Raw genomic sequence first — 12,369 nt, 5'->3', positions numbered from 1 at the left:
TTGACGTTGGTAATGAACGAGCAGATCGTGCAGCGCGCACAGCCGCACAAATTCAGCAAGTGATGGTGCCTAAGATGTTAAGTCAGACTAAACGATCTACTATAAATATGTCTGCTTCTGACAAGCCAATGCCAACCATCCAAGACGTCATAAGGTTACAGGAGGACGCTCCTGAGAGTGATAAACAAATGTGGAAACGGTTAGGTTGTACATATGATTCTGTTTCCTCTTTATGGACCACGCCTGCACATCAGACTTGTATGTCTGATGCGCTGGCTTTATGGGTCATTGAATGTGTACACTTTGCAACTCATTGTGGGGCTCGGGGGACTAGTGATTTGTTGCTGGACACTTGGTGGCACCCTAAAATGCAGGGGTTGGCCCAAAGTATCAGTAATCGGTGTTTGATTTGTCAGCAATATAACACCGGAAAAGGTATCCCTTGTGGGAAGGGGCAAACCCCGTTGCCCAGTGGTCCCTTTGAGACGCTCCAAATGGATTACATTGAGTTGGAAAGGTGTCAATGTTACAAATATGTTTTGGTCATTGTGGATGTGTTCAGCAGATGGGTCGAGGCGTATCCGACTATCTATAGTAAAGCTGCTCCTGTGGTTAAAGTCTTGATGAGGGAAATCATTCCCCAGTACAGTATACCAGCTCAGTTAAGTTCTGATAATGGGCCTCATTTTATTGGACAAATTAACAAGGAGTTTTGCTCCCAGTTGGGCATACGCCAGCAGTTACACTGTGCTTACAGACCGCAGGCGGCCGGGTTGGTTGAGAGACACAATCAGACCCTCAAAACTAAATTGGCAAAATTAAGAGCAGACACGGGACTGACATGGCTTAAGTTGCTCCCCGTTGCCCTCTTCCAGCTGCGGGTTACACCTGCGGGACCAGCCCGGCTCTCTCCCGCCGAGATTCTTTATGGCAGGCCTCTTAGAACTCCTTGGAGCCTGCAGGTTCCCAGACGGGTTCAGTTTCATCAGATGACTGAAGAAATGACCACCTATGTTCTAGCCCTTACGCAAGTGCTCAAGGAACTCCATGGCCCAGTCCGCGCGGCTCACCAGCCATTGCCCCAGTACCTAGCTCACTTTCAGTCCAGCCCGGTAGTTATGTCATGGTCAAAAATTGGACTAGGAAGGGGTCGGAGCCGCGATGGGACGGGCCCTTCCAAGTTCTCCTTACCACCCCCACAGCAGTTAAAGTGGAGGGGCGAAGTGCTTGGTTCCACCTACATCACTGTAAATTGAGTCCATCTCCACTACTGTAAAAGGTCGGATACTAACCTGCCTCCCTTCTCCAGTGCTATTTTACAGGTGTGGAGCATGATGGAGTGGCTACGCATCGTCTGTCTGATATTTGGCCTCACTTCGCTTGGCGTGTTATTGGCGATGGACATGGAAAAGGGGAATATTATGTATCTGTGTAGCCCCAACCAATCTGCAAGGATACATCACCTATGCAAAGGTGATGTTCTTCGCTGCCCCCATATACGAGGACATGGTATCGACTCATGGAAGGTCATCAAAGTTAAGGAGAATGCAGGAGTCATGAAGCAGCTGCACCGGTCCCGGCGATGGGAAGGGAACATTATATGGACATTGCCTTGTTTTTGGAATACATGTAAATTTGATTTTGGATGTGTTAAAAGTGGTACAATCAAGGTAAAATCAGGCTGTCAGAAGAGTGTAGGAAGAGACCATGAGAAAGAGAAAGGGACTAGAGAGAGGACGGGGCGTGTGAGAAGGGAAGTACAGCTAGAACGTAGGTTACCGGGAGATACACTTAAGTTAGTTAAAGGCCAAACTGAGGAAAACCCGGGTAGTAAACCTTGGGAGCCCTCGGGGCAATAACCAAGGAGTTGTCTCAGCTACGGTTGTTTGCAATGCAGAACCGGCATGCTCTTGACTATCTTCTGGCCCGTGAGGGTGGGGTATGCGCCATAGTACAGGGCAAGTGTATCATGGGTGTTCAGGACTTGACCGCTAACATTACTAAATTTATGGATCGCATACGGGATCACTTGGACGGGATGCAGGATCCTGACTCTTGGGGTAACTGGGGATTTGGAGGATGGAAGGACTGGTTGATAAATATGGCCATGTATCTAGTGGTAGCTATCGGCTGCATCTTTGTGGGCCTGGCCATCCTTAAATGTGTGATGGGTAGAATGCGGGTGCACTAGATCAGATCACCGCCCCAATCACCGGAAAAAAAATTTAACTGTTAAAATCCATGAGGGTGAGGCAGATGAAGGGGGGCTAAGACAGGAATTGGAAATGCAGCGACAGATCTTTTTAGATGAGGAACCGTAGCTATGGATTGGATAGTTCGGTTATCATGGAATGATAAAAGGAGGGAATGACGAATGTGATATAAAATAGTTACTTTAGAGTTACTAGTTAATGTATGTAGAAATAAGCCACTTTGATTCTGGCAGTTAGGGACAAAGGGGTTTGAGACCGCATGGAAAAAGCAGGAAGAGGTGTGTCTATGAGAGTGATGCTGCATTGATAGGGGCCAGAGAAAGGGATTGGAAGTGAGCCAATCAGAATAGATCGAACAGGTCAGGAGGGACATAGGCTGACCTATGTCCGTCGAGTATGTGAAACTTGATACCATTTGAATTGATTTTGCAGAGATCCCTTTGTCTTTTAGTTCAGTCGTTTTCTAGGGTGTAAGAGGCTGGATGTCTCTTACGTTTCTGTAAGATGATTCAAGCTTGCAAGCTAAATAAATAACTTCTTTTTACGTGCGAATCCATCTCAACTTTTATTGAGGCCAGACTGACAGAGAAAGAAATTTGGGGATCAACAGTTCCAGTTGGGAATTAGGAGGGTGGGAGATTTATTTATAGATGGGACTTTTGCGAGCTTGGGAGCATTGGAGGAAAAGTATAAGTTGCCCCGGGGAAATTTCTTGAGATATATGCAGGTGCGGGCATTTACTAGACAACAGGTGAGGGAATTTCCGTTGCTCCCGACACAGGGGATACAGGACAGGGTGCTTTCAGGGGTGTGGGTCGGAGAGGGCAAGGTGTCAGAGATTTACCGAGAGATGAGGGAAGAGGGGGAGGAGTCGGTGGGCGAACTAAAAGGAAAGTGGGAAGAAGAACTAGGGGAGGAGATAGAGGAGGGTATGTGGGCTGATGCCCTAAGCAGGGTAAATTCCTCTTCCTCATGCGCCAGGCTTAGCCTGATTCAATTTAAGGTGCTACATAGAGCACACATAACGGGAGCAAGATTGAGCAGGTTCTTTGGAGTGGAGGACAAATGTGGGAGGTGTGGCGGGAGCCCGGCAAACCACGCACATATGTTTTGGGCATGCCCGGCACTGGAAGGGTATTGGAAGGGAGTGACGGGAGTGATTTCGTGGGTGGTGAAGGCCCGGGTCAAACCTGGCTGGGGGTTAGCTCTATTTGGAGTTGCGGAAGAGCCGGGAGTGCAGGAGGCGAAAGAGGCCGACGTTGTGGCCTTTGCGTCCCTAGTAGCCCGGCGCAGGATCCTACTCATGTGGAAGGAGGCGAAACCCTCCGGACTGGAGGCCTGGGTAAATGATATGGCGGGGTTCATTAAACTGGAGCAGATAAAGTTTGCCCTGAGAGGATCGGCTCAAGGGTTCACCAGGCGGTGGCAGCCATTTCTCGACTACCTAGGGGAACGTTAGAGGGAAGACAGATGACCAGCAGCAGCAACCCAGGGGGAGGGGGAGGGGGGGAGGGGGGGGGGGTTAGTTTAGGTCAAAGATAAAGGGGTTTTGTTACTTGTGTATTGTTTAAAATTTCTGTATTATTGTTGCGTTTGCTTTGTAAGAGGGGAAAAATTGTTGTTTGGGAAAAAATTTTCAATAAAACATTTATAAAAATATGGACCTACATTTATCTGGAGATAAGCTTGACTAAGGTCACCTTTACTGAAATACTGGCCTGCAGCCAACCCAGCAAATAAATCATCAATTAAAGGCACAGGGTATTGCTCTGCATAAAGTACCAGATTGATAGTGACTTTAAAATCACCACATCTGTGTACCAAACCATCTTTCTTCATCACGGGTTCTATCGCGTGGCCCAATCATTTACATTAATGAGTTTGAGGACCCCCGTCTTGACCAGCCTCTCCAATTCTGCCTCAACTTTAGGCCTGATCGCACACGGCACTGACCTAGCCTTTAAACACCTTGCTTGGTTCTCATCCTTCATCTTTAGCTTGACTAGGATCTCTTTCATTCTTCCTAACTCTCCACTAAAGACTACAGCAAGTTTCTTTAAAACCTTCAGCGAGCCTGCTTCGGACGCCGACAGATTCACCTCAGCCCAGTTTAGCTTGATTCTCTCCAGGGAGGTTCTCCACATCACCAGAGATGGATAGTTACCTTTAATGACGTGTAGGGACAAGTCTGGGGTCTGCCCGTTTAGCTGCACATTTACATTGATACAGCCCCTCAGTGGCACTACTTCCACAGTATTGGTATTTAGTACTATCTTTGAGGGTCTAAAGGCGGTATGCTGTAGTTTCTCTTGGGAAACCGTTTCTGGTACCAGCGAAACTGCTGCTCCAGTGTCCACCTCCATTTTCACCAGTTGTCCGTCCATTAAAGGAGTGACTCAGTAATGGTTCGTTGCACACACAATGGGCAGTACGTTCAACAACAGTTCATCTTCATGGCTTTTTAGTGTCACGTAGATCCTTTTCCCTCTATCCGGTTTTCCACTTGATACACTTGGTTCTTTCTTTTTATAGATCTTGTTTGGAACTTGTTTCATGTTCGATGTGCCCTTTTTTTGTATTTTGTTGCTGCGTGCCCAATTCTTGCATATCAGTAGCAATTTTGAACCCGGGACTTAGCTGACATTTTATGGATTCTACTGCTCAAACTTAATTGTTGGGCTTTCTTAGCTGCTAATTCCATAGAGATTGCGACTTCTAAAGCCATCTTTAGGTTTAAGTTGTTTTCTGTTAACAGCCTTTTGTGGATAACTTCGCTTCTCAACCCACACTCGTGTTGGTCTTTAATGGTGTAATTCAAGACATCTCCAAATTCACAATATTCAGCTAATTTTTCCAAAGTAGCTAGGAACTGTGTGATTGATTCACCTTCTTGATGGTTATGTTTCTGGAACATGCATCTCTCGGCGATGACCAAAAGTTTAGAAGTGACCCTGCAATATCTCCACAATCTCATCCTAGGTTTTCGAGCCTGGTTTTTCTGGCTGCACCATAATCAAATCTTTCAGTATATGAACTCCACCACCGTGTTCTCATCATACGGTACCACAGCGCCAAAAATACCTGCCGCTTGTACTATGGAAAGGGCTTGCACAATGTGCCACAAAATGTTCAGCACTACCTCACTTCTTTTTCAAACAAGGTACCTCTGAGCTCAGCCTGTTTGGGGTTTGGGAACACCCGCAGCTCTAAACTATTGATGCAGGGTACTTGCTACTTACCGTTGTACTCCCTGTACTGTTCAGGGTATTTACAGGCAGAATATGTGGCAAGTTTCTTTTTAATATTGTTTCTTCTGAAATCCATTCTTACAATTTGGTTCCTTCAATGGCTGCTACCAATATTTGGCACACTGCCGTCACTAGCTTTGGTGTCGCAAAGTTGTTAACTTCTTCTGGTATGGAAGGCATTAGCTATGAGGAGCAGTTGAATAAACTCGGTTTGTTCTCACTGGAACGACGGAGGCTGAGGGGCGACCTGATAGAGGTCTACAAAATAATGAGGGGCATAGACAGAGTGGATAGTCAGAGGCCCAGGGAAGAGGGGTCAATTACAAGGGGACATAGGATTACGGTGTGAGGGGCAGGGTTTAGAGGAGATGTCCGAGGCAAGTTTTTTTACACAGAGGGTAGTGGGTGCCTGGAACTCACTACCGGAGGAGGTGGTGGAAGCAGGGACGATAGTGACATTTAAGGGGCATCTTGACAAATATATGAATAGGATGGGAATAGAGGGATATGGACCCAGGAAGTGTCAAAGATTTTAGTTTAGACAGGCAGCATGGTCGGCACGGGCTTGGAGGGCCGAAGGGCCTGTTCCTGTGCTGTACTTTTCTTTGTTCTTTAATCCTTTTCAGATGTCTGCACATAGATCGACGGTTTTTCTATATTATTTTAATTTTTTTTTCTATATTTATTTTTACGAGGATGCCAGTGAGGTTCTGACCTCCTCGGCGCCAGTTTTCTTTGTGGAATTATTTAAAGGATCGGCTTACAGACCATGAAGAGTTTTATTGGAAACATGTTTACTCTACAGGCTGTTAGGACAGACTGCGCATTTGCCCGCGCATCAATATGTCACATAATCGGACTGTTAAAGTGACTGTGTACCAACTAGGAACAAACATGAATACACAACAGTTTACATAGAAATATACATAGAAAATAGGAGACCATTCGGTCCTTCAAGCCTCCTCCGTCATTCATTATGATCATGGCTGATCATAAAGTCCAATACCCTGATCCCCATATCCCTTTAGCCTTAAGAGATATATCTAATTACTTTTTGAAATTAAGCAACGCTTCAACTACTTTCTGTGGTAGTGAATTCCACAGGTTCACCACTCTCTGGCCGAAGACATTTCTCCTCACCTCACCTAAAAGATTTACCCTTTAACCTCAAACTATACTAGTTCTGAACTCCCCCACCATCGGGAACATTCTTTCTGAATCTACCCTGTCTAATCTTGTTCGCATTTTGTAAGTTTCTATGAGATCCCCTCTCACTCTTCTGAACTCCAATGATTATAACCCTAACCAATTTAGTCTCTCCTCATATGACAGTCCCGCCATCCCAGGAATCAGCCTGGTAAACCTTCGCTGCACTCCCTTCATAGCAAGAACATCCTTCCTCAGATAAGGACACCAAAACTGCACACAATACTCCAGGTCTGGCCTCACCAATGTCCGATACAATTGCAGTAAAACTATTCCTTTACTCAAGTCCTCTCGCTATGAAGGCCAACATACCATTTGCCTTCTTTACTGCCTGCTGTAGCTGTGCGCTTACTTTCAGTGCCTGATGCACGAGGACAGCAAGGTCTCACTGAGTATCCACCTCTTTCAAGATACACCCATTCAAATAATAATCTGCCTTCCTATTTTTGCTGCCGAAGCGGATAACCTCAAATTTATCACATTATTCTGCATCTGCCATGCATGTGCCCACTCACTCAGCCTGTCCAAATCCCACTAGCAGCTTTGCATCCCCTCACAGCTCACCCTCTCACCCAACTTTGTATCATCTGCAGATTTGGAGATAATACATTAGTTCCCTCGTCCAAATCATTAATATATAATATGAACAGTTGTGGTCCTAGCACAGATCCCTGCGGTACCCCACTAGTCACTGCCTGCCAATCGGAAAAAGAATAATTTATTCCAACTTTTTGCTTCCTGTTTGCTGAGCAGCTTTCTATCCATCTCAAGCCACTACCTATAATCCCATGGGCTTTAACTTTACACAGTAATCTGCTCTGTGAGACCTTGTAAAAGCCTTCTGAAAGTCTGAATAAACATCTACCAGGTCTCCCTGGTCAACTCTGCTAGTTACAGGGCGGCATGGTGGCGCGGTGGTTAGCACTGCTGCCTACGGCACTCAGGACCCGAGTTCAATCCCGGCCCCGGGTCACTGTGTGGAGTTTGCACATTCTCCTGTGCCTGCATGGGTTTCACCCCCACAACTCAAAGATGTGTAGGATAGGTGGATTGGCCACGCTAAGGTGCTAAATTGCCACTTAATTAGGAAAAAAATTATTGGTTACTCTAAATTTATTATAAAAGCTCCACTAGTTATTATCTTCAAAGAAGTCAAGTAGATTTGTCAAGCATGGCTTTCCTTTCGTAAATCCATGCTAGCAACTTCCCTACCACTGACGCTGGGCTCACTGGTCTACAATTCCCAGTTTTCTCTCTATCTCCCTTTTTGAATAGAGGGTTATATTAGCTACCCACCAATCTGTAGGAACCATTCCAGAGTCTTTTGGAAAATGACCACCAATGGATCTACTAATTCTAAGGCAACTTTTTAAAGTACTCTGGGATGAAGATTATCAGGCCCTGGAGATTTGTTTGCCTTCAGTTCCATTAATTTCCCCAAACCATTTCTTTACAAATACTAGACAAAGAGGGCTTTGACAAAGAGTCATCGGACTCGAAACGTGAGCTCTTTTCTCTCCCTACAGATGCTGCCAGACCTGCTGAGATTTTCCAGCATTTTCTCTTTGGTTTCAGATTCCAGCATCCGCAGTAATTTGCTTTTATCTTTACAAATACTAATTTCCTTCAGCTCCTCACTGGAACCTGTGTTTCTCAGAACTCCGGTACATTATTCATGTCTTTCTTTGTGAAGCCAGAAGCAAAGTACAAATTTAGTTCCTCAGCCATTTCTTTGTTCCCTGTTATGAATTCCCCCTTTTCTGACTGTATGGGACCTGCATTAGTTTTTATCAATCTTTTTCTCTTTACATACCGACAGAAACTTTTACAGTCAGTTTTTATGTTCCCTGCTTGCTTACTTTCAAATTGTATTTTCCCCATCTTAATCAATCCTTTGGTCTGCCTTTGCTGAGATTTAAACTGTTCCCAATCCTCAGGTCTCTTGCTTTTTTTTTGCTAATTTGTATGCCTCTTCTTGGAATCGAATACTATCTCTAATTTCCCTTGTAAGCCATGGTTTGGCCACAGTTCCAAATAGGATTAAACAACTTTTGGAGTTCACCTATTTGTTCCTTGAATGCCTGCCATTGCCTGTCCAGTGTCCTACCTTTCAGTAATGTTTCCCAGTCCGTCATAGCCAGCTCAAGCCTCATACCATCATAGTTACCTTTATTGAGGTTCAGGACCCTGGTCTCAGAATCAAATACCTCACTATCCATCTTGATAAAGAATTCTATCATATTATGGTCACTCATCCTAAAGGGTTCTCTCACGACTAGATTTCCAACTAATCCTTTCTCATTGCACAACACCCAGTCCAAGATGGCCTGTTCCCTTGTTGGTTCCTCAACATATTGGTCCAGAAAACCATCCCATATACACTCCTGAAATTCTTCCTCTATTGTACTGTGACTAATTTGACTCACCCACTCTATATACAGATTAAATTCACCCACAATCCTTTATCACATGCATCTCTGATTTCCTGTCTAATGCTATTCCCAACATTAGCACAGCAGTCTGGTGGTCTTTTTACCATACCTACGACTGTTTTTGCCCCTTGATGTTTCTTAACTCGACCCAGATTCCACATCATCTGCACAATTTTCTTTCCTCAATATTGTATCAATATCTTATTTAATCAACAATGCAACTCCACGACCCGAGACCCCTCACCCCTGACACCGAGACCCCACCCCCGCAACCCCTCCCCCGTCCCCGAACCCTCACACCCGAAACCCTTCCCCACAATCTCCTTCCCAACGACCGAGACCCCTCACCCCAGTGACCCTGCCCCACCGTGACCCCTCCCCGACCCCCTCACCCGGGCCAAACCCCTGACCCCTGACCTCGCCCCCCGACCCCACCCCCGGCCTATTACTTTTCTTACATTCCTTGCTGTCTTTTTCTCTTGTTCTTGATTCCCCCTGCTCTGAATCCTCACATAGGTTCCAATCTGCCTGCTATATTAGTTTAAACCCTCCCCATCTGCTCCAGTAAGTACCCGCCCCCCTCAAGGACATCAGTTCCAGTCCTGGCCACGTGTAACCTGTCCAGTTTGTGCAGGTCTCAACTCCCCCAGAAGTGGTGCCAATGCCCCACGCATCTGAAACCCTCCCACTCACACCATCTCTTCAGTCATGTATTCACCCAACAACTCCCTATATTTTGCTTTCAGGACCTCATCCCTTTTTTATCTATGTCGTAGGTACCTGTGTGTACCACGACCACTGGCTGTTCACTCTCCCCCACCAGAATGTCTTGTAACCGCTCCAAAACATCCTTCCTCCTTGACCCTCGCACCAGGGAGGCAACATACCAACCTGGAGACTCGTTTTCATTCCATGAAAGCAAAGACAAGATTGCAAATGTCATTGAGTAGTTGAGGGCTAAGAATAGAAGTAAATTCCCAAGTTTATTTCACTGCTTGTGCTAAACCTTCATCTTAAGCAGTCCCTCGGTTTGACAAATGTTGAATTCTTTACCCGTCAGTCTGGCCTCAATAAAACTCGAGATGGATTTGTAGGCACAGTATTATTTATTTTTAACCAACTTGCAAGTCTGATTCGCTTCTCAGGGACACAGAACACAGAACCTGTCTCCTGGACCCCTTGGAAACGAATGAGGAAGGAGACAAAGGGATCTCTGCAAATACGTTCAAATGGCATCAAGTTTCACATACACGATTCCCATAGGTCATCCTATACCCCTCCTGACCTGGCCATACATCCTAATTGGCTCACTTCTCATTCCTTAACCCTGGCCTCTTGTTACCCAGCATCCTTTTCTCCTCCTCCTTCCTTGCCATGCTTTCTGAAATCCTTTGTCTGTGAACTCACTAGAATTAGACCGGCCTACATCTACATTACTGTAACTAATATATTTAAACTAACTATTTTATATGACATTCGTCAGGTTAAGCTGGTCTTCATCTGAATATCAATAATAGGAGGTTACAACTGTCCAAAGCTGGTAAAATAGACGAACATTCCTGCTCTTAGCTGCCATCTAGAGTGTATGATTATCAAGCAAATTACTCGTTGTGGTCAAGCACAATGCTGCTGGCTTCCAAAGTTAAATAATATGCAATATAGAATAAAATATAAAATAATACATCACTGATTGGACCCGAGAAAGAGAATTTTATCCAATTCTGGGGCGCACCCTTTTGGAGAAGGTGCAGGATTTGTACTTGAATAGTACAGAAATAAGGGTTAGACAGAGAAATTAGAGAAGCTGGGGTCATTTTCTTCTTAGACTACAGAAGGTTAAGATTCAAAATCATGAAGTTAGCATAAATAAACAAGAAAGGTATTCCAGTGTAACGAGGGTTGATCATTAGCAGACACAAATTTCAGGTCATTGGAAAAAGATCCAAGGTAAAGAGAAATCTTTTTACACGGCAAATTGTTATGCCCCGCAAAGCACTGCCTAAAAAGACAAAGTAAGAAGTCTTCCAGCACCAGGAAAGGATGAAGGAAGAAATCTAACAGCACCAGAAAAGGACGAAGGAAGCAAGATCCCACAATAACTTTCAAAAGGGAACTGAAGGGTGAAGATTCACAGGGCTTTAGGGAATAAAGAGGAGGATGAATTGAAGAGCTCTTTCAATGAGCCAGTACAGACACAATGGACTGAATGGCCTCCTGCTGTGCTAGATGTATGATTCTGCAAAATGGCCATGAATAATCGTCCTGAGGGCAAGATGCTGAAGGAGGATCACCACCTATGGTACTATGCCCCAGGAAGGAGTCAAAACATTTAGGATAGGAGGAATGAACGTAATATGGGGCATGATAGGAATCTTTCCCTTCTGCTCCCTTCAGAACACATGGGCCTGGATCTTGTGCACATGAGGCGTGCATAATCGACAGGTCTAGAAGTGGCTGTGACTTCCCCTTCCAGCCGCAATCAGAACCCAAACGCAATTTCCCTCTGGCTGACCAATTAAATACCAGCAAGTGTAATTAGCAACCGGATGTTGGCACAGCGCTGACGGCAGGGGCGGGGGCGTGCTGGGCACTGGGTCCCCATAGATTTAATGTCAGCAGACACAGCTCCCTGAAGGCTACCAGGAGATATTGAGGAACCTCAGGCAGAAGTCCAGGAGAGACTATAGGAGTTGACATAAGTTATGGCCTCAGCACCCGCTTGGCACGCCAGGTGGGAGGGCGATGCCGGTGCTCACACTGCCCCAGCTTCTCAGGTATGTATCTGCGCACTCTAGGGGAGACAGTGAGTGCCAGGCAGGACATTCTCTTGCTGTGGGATGGCAGGAAAAGGCCATAACAGCAGACAAAGGAGGCCTGGTCAAAGTTGGCAGGCCCAGATCAGTGGGCATGACATTGTACCTAGATCAGGTGCCGCAAAAGGATTGATGATTTTCTGTGCTCGGCAAGGCTCAGCGCTGAATGTGGAGATGCCCTGAAGGGTGGCCATGGCCATCCTTCGTGGTGCGCAGGGGTGTAAGATTCAAAGTTACAAAAGAAACATATACTTGAGCCGCCCAAGATTGGGCGATCTGCCCGCTAGCCTTGGGTGCATAGAAAAGTGAGGTGTGCAAATCTGACGGGCAAATCAACCTGGTGCATCGTGTGAGGTTGGTATGGTGTTGCAGGTAGAGAGTGGGCTAATGAATGCACTTTTATTCATGCAGGTGAAGAGAAGCAATAATGCTGTGGATCTCACATAGGTGAGGTGGC

The sequence above is a fragment of the Scyliorhinus torazame genome, chromosome 2, assembly GCF_047496885.1.
Source record: "Scyliorhinus torazame isolate Kashiwa2021f chromosome 2, sScyTor2.1, whole genome shotgun sequence".
NCBI classification, from domain to species: Eukaryota; Metazoa; Chordata; class Chondrichthyes; order Carcharhiniformes; family Scyliorhinidae; genus Scyliorhinus; species Scyliorhinus torazame.
The sequence above is the reverse complement of the archived record's forward strand: the minus strand, read 5'-3'. Positions refer to the sequence as shown.